The sequence below is a fragment of the Equus asinus genome, chromosome 30 (assembly GCF_041296235.1).
Source record: "Equus asinus isolate D_3611 breed Donkey chromosome 30, EquAss-T2T_v2, whole genome shotgun sequence".
Classification (NCBI taxonomy): Eukaryota; Metazoa; Chordata; class Mammalia; order Perissodactyla; family Equidae; genus Equus; species Equus asinus.
Window position 1 is genome coordinate 25,672,538 of NC_091819.1, and position 18,037 is coordinate 25,690,574.

The window sequence follows — 18,037 nt, forward strand, 5'->3', positions numbered from 1 at the left end:
GTAGCAAGTTGCCCTGGGGTGTGAGAATGGGAACAGCCCTTTTGGCAAGGTAAATCAGTAGTGCACATAAAACCGTGAGTGTCAACATGAACACATTGTATTTAGGGCACAATGCATATTTTAGACAGATAAATAGTGTACTTCATATTCAGGGAAAGACTCATATTTTGGAATGTTTGAAACAGGAGGTTGGTGGTAGAGAGTGGAGAAAGATAAGATAAATAGATAAGTCAAGGATCCCTTGTAAAGGCTTTGAATGGCATACTCAGGAAAATGGCCTGGAAACTGTTGAAAGTTTCTAATGTGGTGACATGGTTAGACCCCTCTTCCGCAAGGTTCTCTAATCCATATGCCTACAGGGCCAGGCCCTTAATGTAAAGGATGAGGCAGCCAGGTGGAGGTGGTGATGAGCTAGGCCCATCTAGAGGGGGACCGTGTCTACCCAGCTCCAGGGTGTTTTTACCATTTGAGAATATAGGCAATGTCCTCAGATCTTTAAATATTTTTTATTAAAATATATTTGAGAGGCAGCCCTGATGACCTAGTGGTTAAAATTTGGTGTGCTCTGCTTCAGTGGCCCGGGATCAGCTCCCAGTCATGGAACCACACTACTCATCTGTCAGTAGCCATGCTGTGGTGGTGGCTCACATTGAAGAATTAGAAGGACTTACAACAAGAATATACAACTATGTACTGGGGCTTTGGGGAGGAAAAAAACAAGAGGAAGATTGGCAACAGATGTTAGCTCAGGGCAATCTTTCTCAGCAAAAAATACATATATATATATATATACATATATATTTGACATATAGCATTGTATAAATTTAAGGTGTGCAACAAGATAATTTGATACATTTGTTCTATGATTGCCATTGTAGCAATAATTAGCACCTCCATCACGTTACATAACTACCATTTCTTTTGGTGGTTGGAATAATTGAGTTCTAGTCTCTTAGCAAATTTGATGATTATAATACAATGTTGTTGTCTATCTTCACCATACTATGCATTAGATCAGAGCTTTAAAATTTAAAAAAGAAGCCAGAAAGCCAGCTAGATGAAACTTTTAATTTTTCAATGTTATCAACTAATTTAAAACCAAAGTTTTCAACAGTTTGTTGGCCAAACAAAGCATTTCTACAAGCTGGATTTGTCTGGATCTGAGGGCGTCCAGATTTTTACTCAGCACTAAATGATGCTGCAAAGTACATAAACTGCGGGTGTTAACCTTTTTCATGGTTTTATCACATTGAATTTTTAAACCAGACTTGAAAACCCAAAGCATTTAAAGGGTCAGTTAATGGCAACTTGGCACAGCAGACAGGCTGCACGTGATGACTCTGAGTTAGAAGTCTAGCCCCAGGACTGAAACTGACTTCTTCAGTGACCTTGAACAAGGTCATTAACTAGGAGTTTGCCTCAGCATCTGAGTCTGTAACACAAAGATAGCCACTGCTAAGCTACTGTGAGAAGAACTAATGGAAGGGATTTAAACCATTTAGCTCCCTCCCAAAAAAGTGCTTCAAGAATTCACAATACTTTCTGTCTATAATTTTAAAGTTTGTCTCATCTGGACAGTTCCCATAAATTTTGCCAAAATTATCAGCATACTATGAAACCTAAAAATCACGGTTAAGCACTATCAACCGAATGCAAGCTTTTGCAGCATTGTAAAAAAAGGGTGCTCCTTTTATAAACTACAACACATGCATTTTCCAGGAAAGAATACTTCTGTTTAAGTCAATATTTTTTTCGACCCCTTACGCTCTGAAACTAACTTCCTTTAAAGTACAGTAGAAAAATGAAAACGTAGTCAATATTTTAAGCCTCACAAACAAATAAATTGGTGGAAGAAGCTAATACTCACCTCTCTGCTTGTCCACTCATGTCTGTGGATGACCCTTGGGTCGTGCCCATGAGGAGTGCTCCTTTATGCCGCTCCTTATCTGGAGCGGGCACTCAGTCAACTGTAATGGCCTCTTTTTTAGTTGGATGCCAAAATATATTCAATATTCCCATGCCGTATTTTATAAACCTAGATAGGAACTGCACAGATATGCAAAATAATTATAATTTTAACAGTTTCAGTCCAATTAATAAATTTTATATACTCCCAAATTACTGGTATATGGTACCATATTTTCCCTAGTCATCAGTACAAAATTCTTTTTCCCTTTTGATATGGTTTTGTTTTGTTTTTAATGACTCTCGTCAATGTCGTTCAACCTATCAATGGAGTTAAAAACTTATCCTTAAGTTTCTCATTTGCAAACTTTGTGATTTTTCTTCAGCGTTATAAATTAGTTGATCGCTCTTCTCAAACCCCTGCAGCTACTTTCTCTAAAGAACATACAGCATTGATCCTACAGAATCACGGTGCACACTTCGTTTTTGCGCATCGTAAGCATGGTGACGTCCCCCACCTCATCCCCCCCACTGTTCACCCCGTCCCTTCTTCTTCAGCCACAGATCACCTGCTCCAATAATTTCGCCCTTGTTTGCTACATTCTTATCTGTGCTCTTTCTTGGCATGCCCCTGCGTCACAGAGACCTGACTCATTTGGCATCTGTGTGCATTTCTGACCCTCCAGCCTCCTACACGTGGCTCGCCCACTACTCTGCCCCAGCCAGTCTTCTGACTACATGCTTTGTCTCCCTCGCCCACCCCCAAACGCCATCCCTTGTTTTTTGTTGACCTTTATGCTCAGAACTGCCTCCCACGAACATTCATAAACCTCCTTACTAGCCTCCCTCAAATCTTTTCTCCAGAAGGGCGTGCTGGTCTGCCAGCGTCCAGCCTTTTGTGCCTGGAGGTCACACTCTTAGCTGTTCCTGGCCCTTTTATAGCCAATTCACTTTTATCCCCGAAAGATTTTATTTGGAGTCTTGATTTTTTCTGGATATTTTCTTCACCGAAATAATCAAGGAAGCTGCAGTAGTATATGTGAACCAGGCATAACATTTGTTTGTAAGTAAATTATGCAAACACATGAGCAGGAATAATACTGCTGCCTGATGATCATATGGAACAATGATAGCAGAAACAAAATCATTTCTCACACATAAGGGAAACTTACGTCTTTGCTATGCTATTTTCATAACCACTACTATTAGGAATTTTGAACTTTTTAATGAAAGCGCCAGGTTGACATTCTAAAAGGCTTTTTAGATTTGCCTTTATTATAGACATAAGAACACCTCATTCTCAGAATCGTTGAGTAGTTTCACTCTATATAGTACCTAAGACTGAAATTACATAAAATGGCATACCTTTACATGTCTTTGAAAGCAAACACTATTGTATCTTTTTCGACTAGGGCAATCAGCAAACTAGCTTTTGGAGGAAGCATTTGTCATCCACTTGCTGCAATAAAACATCATGCAGTTCCCAAAACTGAAATTCTGTATGTCTAAATTCCCTGTGATCAGATATGAACTGATGCAAAAATAATAATAATCAATCGAAGCTGCAAGCTTTGGACTCATTGCAAAGTAAGGTCGTAGGGCAGGCAGCCAAACCTCTCTTCAGACAGACAGCTCTCAGTCTGGGAAAAGATTGATGCTAAATAAATAGTTCTCTGCCTTGTCCAAAGGCTCAAAAAGGGCCCTTTGTCCTGAATTATAAAAGTGGTGAAAAGAAAATGTGGAGGGTTCAGGTCTTCATGTGCTCTCCTCCAAACATTCCATTGGGCACGGGCTCCCCTCTCTCTCAGCTTCATTTGTGTTTACACTCTGTGTCACTTATTCTCACAGCTAACCATACAGTCTTCTCTTTCTCTGCGTGTTTGTCTTTCTGGCACATTCTCATGTGGAAATGCTAGAGGCAGGGACTACAGAGTATATTCCCTTTGCTTGTCACTTCAGCATTAGTGCAATGCAAATGGGAGGTACATGAATTCATTCAGCAAATGATTGCTGTGTATCTACTGTGCACCAGGCCCTGTGAGGAGTCCCGGAGACACAACGGTAAACAAGTCCTGCCCCAGAGAATGAAAATCCAGTGGGAGAGAGACAGGCAAGCAAACAGTACCATAAGATATGACACGTGTGATGGTTGAAGCCGGGATTAGGATCATAAGAGCACATTTGGAGGGTCCTGAGCTGGTTGTAAAGAGTCCAGGATGGGCTCTTAGATGAAGTGACTTCTAACCTGCAATCTGGAGATGACTAGGACGTAGCGTGGTAAACGAGGGTTGGAGGAAGCAGAGGGGCTTTCCAAAGAGTAAACTGCGTCCCCAGAGGGGAGGGACAGCAGAGCACATTAAAGGAATGATAAATACTTCAGTACACTTGGGGTTTGTGGTGCTGGTAGGATTGGAGATGGGGGCCTGGAGGTCAAAGGTGAGCAGAGACCAGGAGACACAAGTTTGTTCTTGCATCTTGAGGATAACGGAGCGAGTGGAAGGCTCCGACCAGGTGTGTGACGTGATCCCTGCTGGGCTTTGGGAAGGTCTTTCTTTCTTTCTTTCTTTCTTTTTTTTTTTTTTTTTTGAGGAAGCTTAGCCCTGAGCTAACTGCTGCCAATCCTCCTCTTTTTGCTGAGGAAGACTGGCCCTGAGCTAACTACCATGCCCATCTTCCTCTACTTTATATGTGGGATGCCTGCCACAGCATGGCGTGCCAAGCGGTGCCATGTCCGCACCCGGGATCCGAACCAGCGAACCCAGACCGCCGAAGAGGAATGTGTGCACTTAACCGCTGCGTCACCAGGCCGGCCCCTGGGAAGGTCTTTCTGGCTGCGCTGTGGCGAGATGGATGGGCTAGGGCTCCGTGGCTGTGGCATGGTCCAGGTGAGAGAGGAGGGCCCACGTTAGGTCATGGTCGGGGTGGAGAGAAGTTGTTGCGCTTGCTTCTTAATTGGCATGTAGGGTAAACGGGAAAGACCTGGTGGACGATTATGTGCGAAGACTATGGGAGCAGAAGGAGGATGGAGAGGACACCCACGTTTCCAGTTTAGTCAACTGAATGTGGGCGACTCATTCTAGAGCAGCGGTTCTCAGGGTCAGGGCCAGCAGCGTTCCTGTCACTGGGAACCAAGGAAAAATGCGAATTCTCCAGCCCCACTCCAGACAAGTGACTGAGAAACTCTGGGGTGGAGACCAGTGATCTGTGTTTGAACAAGACTCCCAGGTGATTCTGATGCTCAAGGTTGAAAAGCCGTGTTCTAGCTCAGCGGTCTTCAAACAGTTTTGCTCAGTTCCCTAAAGAATGTTTGAAGAAATATGTACCAGTCACACATTTCAAATTTGACATCTAAAAGTTTTCTTTATACATCTAAATATTTGCAAAGGATGTAATTTTCAGCATATTAAAAAATACTGTCTCTCTTTTTTTTTTTTAAAGATTTTTAAAAAAATTTTTTTCCTTTTTCTCCCCAAAGCCTCCCGTTACATAGTTGTATATTCTTCGTTGTGGGTCCTTCTAGTTGTGGCATGTGGGACGCTGCCTCAGCGTGGTCTGATGAGCAGTGCCATGTCTGCGCCCAGGATCCAAACCAACGAAACACTGGGCCGCCTGCAGCAGAGCGCGCGAACTTAACCACTCGGCCACGGGGCCAGGCCCCTGTCTTTCAAATACATTCAATGAAATCAAAATACTCTAGCAATTACCATCACACATTGAAAAAATGAAAAAACTCTTTTTTTAACAACTAGAAATTTTATAATGTACCTTCATCCTTGACTATTTGTATCCTTTTAATTTCTTTTACTGAATTTTATATTCTATTCTATTAATCAACTTACCATACTTATCTGCAACAAAATGTGAATGTAATAAAATATTTATTTTCAATTTAGTTGTAATTATTTTAGTACATAATTGATATAAACAACATAACTATTTTTATAATTTTGATAATAACTATTAAACACAAAAAGTAAAATATTCTTGAAACATATCTCCTAATGAGATGAAAGGGCTTTTTAAATTTAGTTCATGGATGCGAATGAATCAATGGATGAGTATTACATGTTAATAAAATTAGGCAAACTTCAGCATCAATTCTATTACCATTTCTTATTAATGAAATTTTTTTTTAAAAAAACTAAACACCTGGGGCCGGCCCTGTGGAGTGGTTAAGTTCATATGCTCTGCTTCTGCAGCCCAGGGTTTCGCCAGTTCAGATCCTGGGCGCAGATGTGGCACCACTCATCAGGCCATGCTGAGGCGGCATCCCACATAACACGATCAGAGGCACTCACAACTAGGATACACAACTATGTGCTGGGGGGCTTTGGGGAGAACAAAAAAAAAAAGATGGGTGACAGATGTTAGCTCAGGTGCCAATCTTTAAAAAACGAAAACACGGGGTGGCCCGGTGGTGCAGCGGTTAAGTGCACACGCTCCGCTTCAGTGGCCCGGGTTCGCTGGTTCGGATTCCAGGTGCGGACATGGCACCGCTTGGCATGCCATGCTGTGGTAGGCACCCCACGTATAAAGTAGAGGAAGATGGGCACAGATGTTAACTCAGGGCCAGTCTTCCTCAGCAAAAAGAGGAGGATTGGCAGCAGTTAGCTCAGGGCTAATCTTCTTCAAAAATAAATAAATAAATAAATAGAAAACAAAAACTAAACACCCTGTTCCTATACTAAGCAGAAGGAATGAAAGGAGTTTTATTATAGCGATTCTACTTAATTCTCTTTAATCCTTCCAGAATATAAGCCAAAATATCATGGACTCACCTGTCATCAGAAATGTGTAATGACCTAGATCCCCCTGCAATTCTGCTGAAAACAAAGAAGTAAAAATAACCAGACTTGCAGTGGGACTTGCTACTCAGTCTTCGGAGTTATCAGAATTTTTCATGAGTGACTGAATATACATATGGACAATGGCCAGATCATATGCAACGACAGAACTCTGACCCACAGCCTCGGCAGCAATGGGCAGGAACAGTCAGGACCGTTCAGTGGTCAACGACTCCAGCTTCCCTCTTCCAGCTCCTCCCTCCCCTTTCAAGTCAGGACCAACCAGAGAAAGTCAAATATGCTCCTGAAACCAGTCACCTAAGAGGACCGCCTCCAGCTTCCTCACGCCAACAGCCTCCCACCACAGAGCACCGGAAGGCTTCCCTTTGTCTCTATAAACCTTTCCCACTCCTCTGTCTCAGTTTGAGTCTCTACTAAATGCAAGGGACAGTGGCTGAGTCCCTCGCTATAGCAAGCTCTGAGTAAACAGTCTCTGTTTGTTCTCATTTAGATGTTGTATTAGTCAGGGTTCTCCAGGGAAATAAAACCAAGAGGATATATATAGATATATAGTAAGAGATTTATCGTGAGGGATTGGCTCATGCAGTTATGAGGGCTAAGTCCCACGATCTGCCATCTGCAAGCTGGAGGCCCAGGAATGCTGGTGGTGTAGTTTCAGTCCAAGCCCAGAGGCCCAAGAACAGGGGAACCAATGGCATCAGTCCCAGTCTGAGTCTGAAGGCCGAGAACCATGCGCGCAGATGTCTGAGGGCAGGAGGAATGGACGTTCCAGCTCCAATGGAGATAGCGACTTCTCCCTTCCTCCGCCATTTTGTCCTGTTCACACCGTCAAAAGCTTGGCTGATGTCCACCCACATTGGTGAGGGTGATGTTTGTTCAGTCTACCGACTCAAATACTAATCTCTTCCCGAAATACCCTGATGGACACCTAGAAACCATGTTTCCCCAGCTCTCTGCGCATCACTTAGCCCAGTCAAGTAGACACAGAAAGTTAACCCTCCCAGATGTCCTCGGTTCATTTCCACATTCACTTTCTCAGCACCACCACCCTGAGCTAGAATTGCCCCTTATTTGACATGCCGGAGGTTTTTACACCTGGGAGCAACACAACGCATCAAGATTTGGGTTGGGTGAGAGCTATGCTTTCTTTCGTAAAGAGAGAAAAGGACAATTGTGAAAGGGAGGTGAGAAAGAAAAGGAGGATATATTCACTTCAGAGGATACTCAGACAATTTGAGAAAACAGGACACATGGGAGATTAGGATCAGGAAGATCACTCCTAAGAATGAAGTAGCCCAGGAACCCTTGGGAAAGTCTTCAGGTATTCCCAGGGATACGTCTGTGTGTTTGAAGACTACTAATCCAGACAAAGGTGGATGGCTCTCCTCAGCCAGAGGGGAGCGAACAGAGAGGACGGGTGTCCATGCAGGTGACTGTGTCAGTTTCATAGCAATCGTGGCCTCCTCTGCCTGGTGTGCTTTCCCACCGCTTCTGCCACCATCTATGTCACAGCAGGCTTCTTCCTGTGTTCACATCTCAGCTTCAATGCCATCTCTTCAGAGAAGCTTCCCTGACCGCCCCCTCCTTAGTAGCAACCTCATCCGTTATCACACGTTCTCAGTTTTCACTGTCTGATAGTCCCCCTGCCTCTCCTTTCCTCCCTCTCCGCCCCCCTCACCTCCTTATCTCTCTTTTAATTTTTCCCACCTAGAATGTCAGCTCCGTGGGGCAGGAACCACTTTACCTCCAAACCTAGGGCAGTGTTTAGCCCATAGATCGACACTCAATATGTATTTGTTGAATAAATAAACAAAAAAAAATTTAAAGAATGTCAAGAGGTGGAGGATGTTCCTGTGTGGTGGCTTGTAATTTGTCTGTGAAACAGGAAGCCAAGTCATTTGTTGACAGTAAAGGTAGAGATGGCGGGCAAGTTGAAGAGAGTGGAGTTTGGGGGGTGGGAGAGGAGGAGAGTGAGGACAATGAATATAAATGAGTTGTTGGCCGCAGGATAGCACAGATACAAATGATTGGATCAGTGGATGAATGAGAGCACACCATTCAGCTGCCATTGTTTTGAAACAGATTTCTGAGAAACTGAGCTAAGTTTAGTCACACAGTATCTGTGCTAGACAGAATAGCCGCCTCTCAGAGATGCCCATGTCCTAACCCCCAGGATCTGTGAACATGCTACTTTACCAACAAAAGGGACTTTTGTAGAAGTGATTAAAGTTTGAGGAACTTGAGATGGGAAGAGTATTCTGAATTATGTGGGTGGGCCCATGTAATCCCCAAGGTCCATATTCGTGAAAGAGGAAGGCAGAAGGATCCCGGTGAGAGGAGATGTAAAGACAGAAGGAGCGGTAGGTACTGGAGGAAGGGGCCATGAGCCAAGGCATGCAGGCGGCCGCTAGAAGCTGGAGAAGGCTCCCCTGGAACCTGAGAAGGACCACAGCCCTGCTGACACCTTAATTTTAGGACTTCTGACCTCCAGAACTGCAAGATAATACATTTTTGTTGTTTTAAGCACTAAATTTGTGGTGATTTATTACAGCAGCAATAAGAAATCCACACGCTCACTCCTTTGGTTCTATGTAGATGGTGCTTCTCACACTGTAATGTGTCGTCATCTGGGATCCTGTTAAAATGCAGCCTCTCAGGGGCTGGCCCCGTGGCCGAGTGGTTAAGTTCGTGCGCTCAGCTGCAGGCGGCCCAGTGTTTCGTTGGTTTGAATCCTGGGCGTGGACATGGCACTGCTCATCAGACCACGCTGAGGCAGCGTCCCACATGCCACAACTAGAAGGACCCACAATGAAATATACAACTATGTACCGGAGGGCTTTGAGGAGAAAAATAAAATCTTTAAAAAAAAAAAATGCAGCCTCTCATTCAGTAGGTTTGGGATGGTCAGATCTGAGATTCTGTGTATCTCACAAGCTTCTAGATGAGGCTGCTGCTGCTGGGCCGCAGTCCACACTCTGAGTAAGAAGGATCTAGAAGGCAATGCGAAGACAAAAGAGAGAAATAGTTGTTGACAGCATGTATGTCTTTCGTTCGTGTAGTTTCCCCAAGTTTATATATAACAATTGCCTTTTACAAACACAGAAATACCACGAGGCAGATACTGATATTTCCCTTTACTGACCAGGAAAGTGATATTCAGAAAGGGTAAGCAACTGGCCTAGGCTGCACAGCTGCTCTATTCTAGTCGGCTTATGACAGAATCAGGACTTGAGCTCAAGCTTTTTGTGTCCAAGTTCCTATCACCACAACAAAATCAATGTTTGAAATCAAGATCCAGAAACAGCCAGTGAATTCAGAAGCCACAGTGTCACTCAAGGATGAGATGCACAAAGTGCCTTAGAGGACCAGCAGTAATTCCTGTGGAATTTAACTGACCCAAGAATGGACAGGAAACAGATGGGAGCTGTTACGTGATCTTTCTGCTTTGGGACTTCAACACAATGATCACGCTTCAGATCATCTCGGATACACTTGCAGTGTGAAGCAAATTGCTTCAATTTGAGGCATTTTGTCACATTCTGCCATCTCTTCCTGAAACTTTGTGTTGTATTCAGCATTTATTGAGCACCTGCTGTGTGCCAGAGCACCATGCCAGACACTACAGCCTCAAATATAAATAAGACATTGTGTCTCTGCGCTCTGGAAGTTTACTGTGTGGTAGCAAAGAGAAAATACAAAAAAAAAACCCCACAAATCTATATTTCGATGTATACGATTATAGAAGTTTGAAAGATTGGAGGAAAGGTTGATTAACTCTAGAAAAAGAGGACATGAAAAGAAGGATTTTTGTCAGAGGCAATTGTATATTCCAAAAAGTCTATTGATATTTTTCTGTTCGATTCATTAAAGTCACAGATTCAAAACTCTAATTCTTCCCAAAGCTTTAAAGTCCACATTACAATATTCTTATTCTATTTTGAGCAATTATTAACTGTCACTTGTAGGGGGACCTTTTTACACATCTTATGACTTTAAACCTTTAAACTGCGTTTGCAAATTTAATATAGCCCATTTCCTTTACCAGTATTTTGACCTAATAAACAAAATCTAACTGACTACTAGCTAATTCTGATAATTGTAATAAGTTGAACTTATAAGTACAGTGAAGTTTAAGGTCGCAGAAGTGTTCCAGTTCAGGAAGATTTCAACTTAAAATCACAATCTAAATAAATTACTCAATCTTGCGTTTTAGAGTTAGAAAGCTGAAGTTCTAACAGGACAAATTATTTTACACATTAAACATAAGAAAAGATATTCATGTATATTCCTTAACACAATAATATTAACACTATGGTTTGATTTTCCTAAACATTTAGAATCTTCCCGAAACTGAGAAGATGCTTACCCACTAAGAAAGACAGTTACACATGTCAGCGCAGGTTCACCGATTGTAACAATGCCCCACCGGGGAGCAGGATGTCCGTAATGGGGGAGGTTATCTATATGTGCGGACAGGGGGCATATGGAAATATACCATACTTTCTGCCCAATTTTGCTGTAAATCTAAACAGCTCTAAAAAATATAGCCTATTAACTCATTAAAAAAAAAAGAAAGAAAGACAGTTACCATCTCTGTTAATATGAGATTTTGGTTGGGATGCTACATTATTGTCCACAATCCTCAGTCCTATTTATAGTTGCCGTGTCAATGACTCCCTGATTTCAAGAGGTAGGCTAGGGGCCGGCCCAGTGGCGCAGCGGATAAGTGCACACGTTCTGCTTCAGAGGCCCGGGGTTCGCCGGTTCCCGGGTGCGGACATGGCACTCCTTGGCAAAGTCCTGCTGTGGTAGGCATCCCACATATAAAGCAGAGCGAGATGGGCACAGATGTTAGCTCAGGGCCAGTCTTCCTCAGCAAAAAGAGAAGGATTGGCAGCAGTTAGCTCGGGACTAATCTTCCTAAAAAAAAAAAAAAAATTGACTATTAAAAAAAAAAAAAGAGGTAGGCTATGCCCCTGCATTCAAATTATACTCATCACCTAACTCCTGGGTCTCTGACAGACTCTATAGGTACAAGTTGATCACTTGATTGGATTCTGCATGGTTTTGGCTTCTCAGATATGTCAATGTTCCTTCTTTACATGGAAAGGTCTCTGAACCTTACTAAAACCCTGTGTTATTTTGTCTATTTATTTTATATGTTTCATAGGCCCACACAAAACAGGTATGAAAAGTATATTTCTTTGAAACCTTTGAAGGTTTTCTTTGATGGGTGATTGTCATTTACAGGGTCATTTTAATAACAATGGTCCTCCAATCTAGGAGCTTACAGAAGAGATGTAACTAAGCAATTGTACTATCGGGAGAAGTATTCAATCATAGAAGAAGCTCACATAAGACGAAAAGATCAGAGGATGAACTAACTCTTGGTGGGTAGAGGGATCGCTTGATGACTGAGGAGAGTTTAGAATGTGAAATAGGCAAATGCTAGGCAACTAATGGAGAAAGAAATTCCATAAGGAATGAAGTACATCCCCATGCATGCAGAGTAGTTTCTCCTAGAACGGTGCCTAACACCTTGCGTAGCACTCAATGCTTATTTCTTGAGTAAATGAATGAATACATGAATTGTGAATGAATACATCTTAAAGTGCTCATAGAAGAACATTAGTTTGGGGGCCAGCCTAGCGGCATAGTGGTTAAGTTTGCATACTCTTCTTCAGCGGCCTGGGGTTTGAGGGTTTGGATCTCGGGCACAGACCTATACTGCTCATCGAGCCGTGCAGTGATGGCAACCCACATACAAAAAATAGAGGAAGGTTGGCACAGATGTTAGCTCAGGGCCAATCTTCCTCACACACTAACAAAAAAAGACCATTAGTCTGGTAGTACTAGAGTATGAAGTACAAGGTTGGGTTATGGATTTTGACTTATAGTAAAATAAAACCCATCCCCCTGCTTAAAAATTCACTGTGGTCCACCTATTCATCTATCCCCCCTCCCAAAACCCCTGGCAACCACTGATCATTTTACTACCCATATAGTTTTGTATTTTCCAGAATGTCATAGTTTTAGACCAAGTAATATGTTGCTTTTCACACTGGCTTCTTTCACCTAGCAATATGCATTTCAGACTCCTCCATATCTTTTCGTGTCTTTTTTTTAAATCTCTGAATCACATTCCATTGTATGGACATAACACACACTGTATCCATTCACTGATTGAAGGCCATCTTGGTTGCTTCTGATTTTAGGTGATTACGAATAAAGTTGGCATAGACATTGATCTGCAGGATTTCATGTGAATATAGGTTTTCAAATAAATCGGGTAAACAAATGCTGGATCATATGGTAAGAGTACATTGAGTTTCGGAAGAGACTGCTGAACTGTTTTCCAAAGGGGCTGTACCGTTTGCATTCCCAACCAGCAATGAATGAGAGTGCCATTTGCTTCCCATGCTTGCCAGCGTCTGCTTTGGCCAGTGTTCTGGATTTCAGCCATTCTAAGAGAAGTGGAGTGGTATCTCACCGTTGTTTTAATTTGCAATTCCCTTTCACAAATGACAATGAGCATCCTTTCATATGCTTATTTGCCATCTTCCATAGTGAGGTGTCTGTTCCGATCTTTTGCCCGTCTTTTATTGGGCTTTCTGTTTTCCTATTGTTGAGTTTTAAGAGTTCTTTGTATTTTTGGATGACAGTCCTTTATCAGATATATGTTTTGCAAATATTTCCTTGCTGTCTGTAGCACGTGTTTTGATTCTCGTAAGTCTTTCACAGAGTAGAAGTTTTTAATTTTAATAAAGTCTAATTTATCATTTTTTTTCTTTCATGGAAGATACTTTTGGGGTTATACCTCAAAACTCATGGCCAAAACCAAGGTCACATAAATTTTCTCATATGTTTTCTTATAGAAGTTTTATAGTGTTGTGCTTGATATTTAGGTTTATAATTGTGAAATAATAGAAAAAATATACATATTGCTGTCTGCACCTGGTTCCTGGCACAGAGCTCCTGAGATCTTTGTAGTTTCCTGAGTGATAGGAGCATCTGACATAGAGCTCCTAAATCCCTTGGAAATCCCTAGATGATGAGAACATCTTTTGTTCTAGTGAGAGAAGTCTTGGTGGGCTCCTGGATGGAGGGGTTGGTCGCTAGAGAGACCAAGCCATGATTAGAAGCTTGAAAGTTTCAGCCTTAACCCCTATTCTCCAGAGAGGGAAGAAGGGTGGAAACGGAGATAATAATTGATCACGTGTACGTCATGAAGCCTCCATAGAAATCCCAAAAGTATAGGGTTTTGAGAGCTTCCAGGTTGGTAAATACATCCACATGCCGGGAGGGTGGCACGCCCCAACTCCTCAGGGACAGAGGCTCCGTGCTCAGGACCCTTCTGGATCTCGCCCTATGTATCTCTTCATCTGGCTCTTCACCTGTATCCTTTGTTATATAGTAAATCTATAAACATAAGTAACTGTTTTCCTGAGTTCTGTGAGCTGTTCTAGCAAATGGTCAAGCTGAGGAGGAGGTCATAGGAACCTCTGATTTACAGCCAGTGGGTCAGAAGCAGAAGTGACAACTGGGACTTACAATTGGCATCTGAAGTCGGGGCTGGGCAGTCTTCTGGAGCTAAGCTCTTAACCTCGGGGGTTCTGTGATAACTCCAGCTACTGTCAGAACTGAGTTGAACTGTAGGACACCCAGCTGGTGTCAGAGAGTTGCTTGGTGTGGAAAACTCACACATCTGCTCACAGAGGTGTTCTGTGTGTGAATAGAGGAAAACTGCATTTTTGTTTACAATAATCCATTTTGAGTTAATTTTTGTGACAGGTGTAAGGTCTGTGTCTAGGTTCTCATTTTTTTGGTGAAGATTGGCCCTGAGCTAACATCTATTGCCAATCTTCCTCTTTTTGTTTGAAGAAGATTGTCACCGAGCTAACATCTGTGCCAATCTTCCTCTTTTATGTGGGATGCCACAATAGCATGGCTTGACAAATGGTGCTGGGTCCACACTGGGGATCCGAATCTGCAAACGCCAGGCTGCTGAAGCAGAGTATGCAAACTTAACCACTACGCCACCGGGCTGGCCTCTGTGTCTAGATTATTTTTTTGCATATGGAAGTCCAGTTGTTCCAGCACAATTTGTTGAATATATGATCCTTTCTCCGCTGAATTGCCTTTGTTCCTTTGTCAAAGATCAGTTGCCTGTATTTATGTGGACCAACTTCTGGGCTCCCTTTTCTGTTCCATTGCTCTCTGTCTGTTCTTTCACCAACACCACACTGTCTTGATTGCTGTAGCTTTCTTGTTTTTCTTTATAAGAAAACTGGCCCTGAGCTAACGTCTGTTGAAAATCCTCCTCTTTTTCTTTCCTTCCCAAAGCCCCAGTACATAGTTATATATCTTAGCTGTAAGTCACTCTCGTTCCTCTATGTGGGACGCCACCACAGTGTGGCTTGATGAGTGGTGTGTAGGTCCATGCCTAGGATCCTAACTGGCGAACCCTAGGCTGCTGAAGTGGAGCCCATGAACTTAACCACTCGGTCCCAAGGCCGGCCCCTACTGTATCTTTATAGTAAGTCTGGCAATTCAGTAATGTCAGTCTCCTGACTTTGTTCTTTTTCAGTATTATGCAGGCTATTTGGGATCGTTTACCTTTTCATACAAACTTTAGAATCAGTTTGTCAATATCCACCAAATAGCTTGCTGGGATTTTGCCTGGAATGCGTTGAATCTCTAGACCACGTTGGGAAGAATTGACATCTTAACAATATTGCATCTTTCAAACCCTGAACCCAGAGTATCTATTTATATAAGTCTCAAGTTAGATATGTCGAATAACGAAAGGAATTTATTTACTTACATAACTGAAAATTTCTCAGGTGACATAGCCTTCAGGCATCATCTCATGTAGAGGGTTATGACTTTATCCGAGGACACGTTTGCCCCACAGAGCCCAGATTTGCCCTCAGCTGGCTTCCCTCAGGGTGCTAAATTGACACACTGTCCAGAGTCTCTGTGCAAGAAATTCCAGCCGTAGAGCTACATCTGTTCTGCTTCGACTAGCAGAGGTCATGTGGCCGTTCTTAAATAGTGTTTCTGTTTTAAGTCATACATTCCACTCCAGATACTAGATAATGGGCAGGGGTGGAGTCAACTTCCCCAGAAGCTCGTGGATTTCCAAATGGAAATCGAGTGCTTTCTAGGATGCCAGGGAAGCAATCACACATACAACTCTAGCATGAAACGGAAGAGTTAGGGACCAGATTATTAAGGGCCTTAAGTGGGAGCAGGTGATGTAGACGAATGGATGGTTTTACATAGGAGTGTTAAGTGATTAGATTTGCATGTTAGAATTTTTATCTGTGGGTCCTCTTGGAACGGATTGAAGTTAACATGCGTTGTGGCAGATTAATGAGGAGCTGTGACGCCGGTCCCAGAGAGAGAAGCTGAGGGCTTTGAGCTTGACCGTGGCTGTGCAGAGGAAGGCAGATTTTAGGAATGTTTAGGAATTAAAAAACCAAAAAAAAAAAAAGCGTTTAGAATGACTTTCCAGGTTCTCTAACTGACAAGCTCTTAGGTCAGGGAATAAAGGAGGCTAGAGCATGAGGTCATGGGCAGGGTGGGGTGCAGTCAGTGGATTCTTTTGCACATGCTAGATTTGGAATGTCTTTGAGGCAACCTGGAGGAAATGTGAAGGGGGCAAGTGGATTTGGAGATGTTTTATAGTTAGGCCGAGGGCAGAGGGAGAGAGATGTCATCGTATAGAGGGAAATTAAAACCAAAGACAGCAGGATCAAAGTAGACTAAACTTTTGTTAAAGAATTGGGAGCTAATTTAAAGCCCATATATTATTTGTCCTCTAAGTCAATCGTTAAGCAAAGGAGTTGTGGTTCTGATTCTTTACTGTGGCCAGCTCAGTCTCGATCAATCCTTGTTACCACTTTAATGCCCCAAATTGAAGAACCGTTTTGTGTATGACTTTAGACAGATGTCTGAACCGGCTGTGCCCAAATTAACACTTACAGTCAAGACTCTGGTGCCCAGCACAGGAAGACAAGATAAGCAGCCTCTTTCCTAGTAGCATCCTGATACATAGAATGTATGTATGTATTTCCCTGTATTTATAGAAGCACAATTTGCTAATGAGTAAGGCCTGAAGGCTAAATTTTAAGTCCTTCTGAGGCCAATCCATGTAACCTGGAGATTCATTCTTTAAACAGTGCATTAGTTTTCTATTGCTGCTGTAATAAATTAGCAAAAATTTAGTGACTTAAAATAACACCAATGTATTATCTTACGGTTCTGGAAATCAGGAGACCTAAAGTCAAAGAGTCAGGAGGGCTGCGCTCCACCTGGAGGCTCTGGGAGAATTCGTCTCCTTGCCTTTTCCAGCTTCTAGAAGCTGCCTGCATTCCTTGGCTCATGGCTTCCTCCTCCTATCACTCTGACCACTGCTCTGTCTTTAAGTCTCTTTCTGGGATGCTGACCCTCCTGCCTCCCTCTTTCACTTTTAAGGACCCTTGAGACCACATTGGGCCCTCCTGGATAATCCAGGGTATTCTCCTCATCTCAAGGCCGGCTGTTAAGCAACCTTAATTCCCCCTCACTGTGTAATGTACTTACAGGTCTGGGGATTAGGACATGGACATCTTCGGGGAACGTCATGCTCCCTCCCATAGTGTACCTGTGTGACCCTGGCAGACCTAGGCACCCCTCTCTCTTGGCCTCAGCTGGTTGGATCAGGGTGGACACCTGACATTGGTGGAACCGTCCCTAGTCGGGTAAGTGAAACATTGCTCAGTACTTCAACTGTAAGGTTATGCAGAACCTGGCCTTGCTCAGCCACTTTAGGCCACGTCCATGCTGTTTAGTAAGCAGAGAAAACAGGAGATCGCAGACACGCAGAGAGAAGTAAGGCAAGAGGGAGTCCAGGGAGACAGACAGATGGACAAAAGTAGCTGTGTGATGACTTTTAAGTCGTGTATATGGCCCAGGGTCCTTTGTCTCCTGTCCTTGGAAGTCTCTGCAAATGCCTATCATGTCCTTCAAAAAAAAACTCTTTCCTCTGGACCTTGAGTGGATTTTGTTTCCTTGCAACTACACATTCCTTAATGGAGACCGTTTGTACATATATGAAGTAATTAATCAGTATTGAGTACTGATTTGGGGATGAGAAAACCAAACGTGGGCTTGAATGGAGTTTCCCACTTTGCCTAGTCTTTCCCTTCTTATGGTCAGATCAGTGAAGAGGAGAGTTAAAAACTGGTTCAGAAAAGTTTCCTTGCTGGGGACTGAGATGTTTGATGGTCCTTGTCACGCTCACTGGCAGTTAATGCGTTTTTGGTCCATTTTGCAGCTTAGCA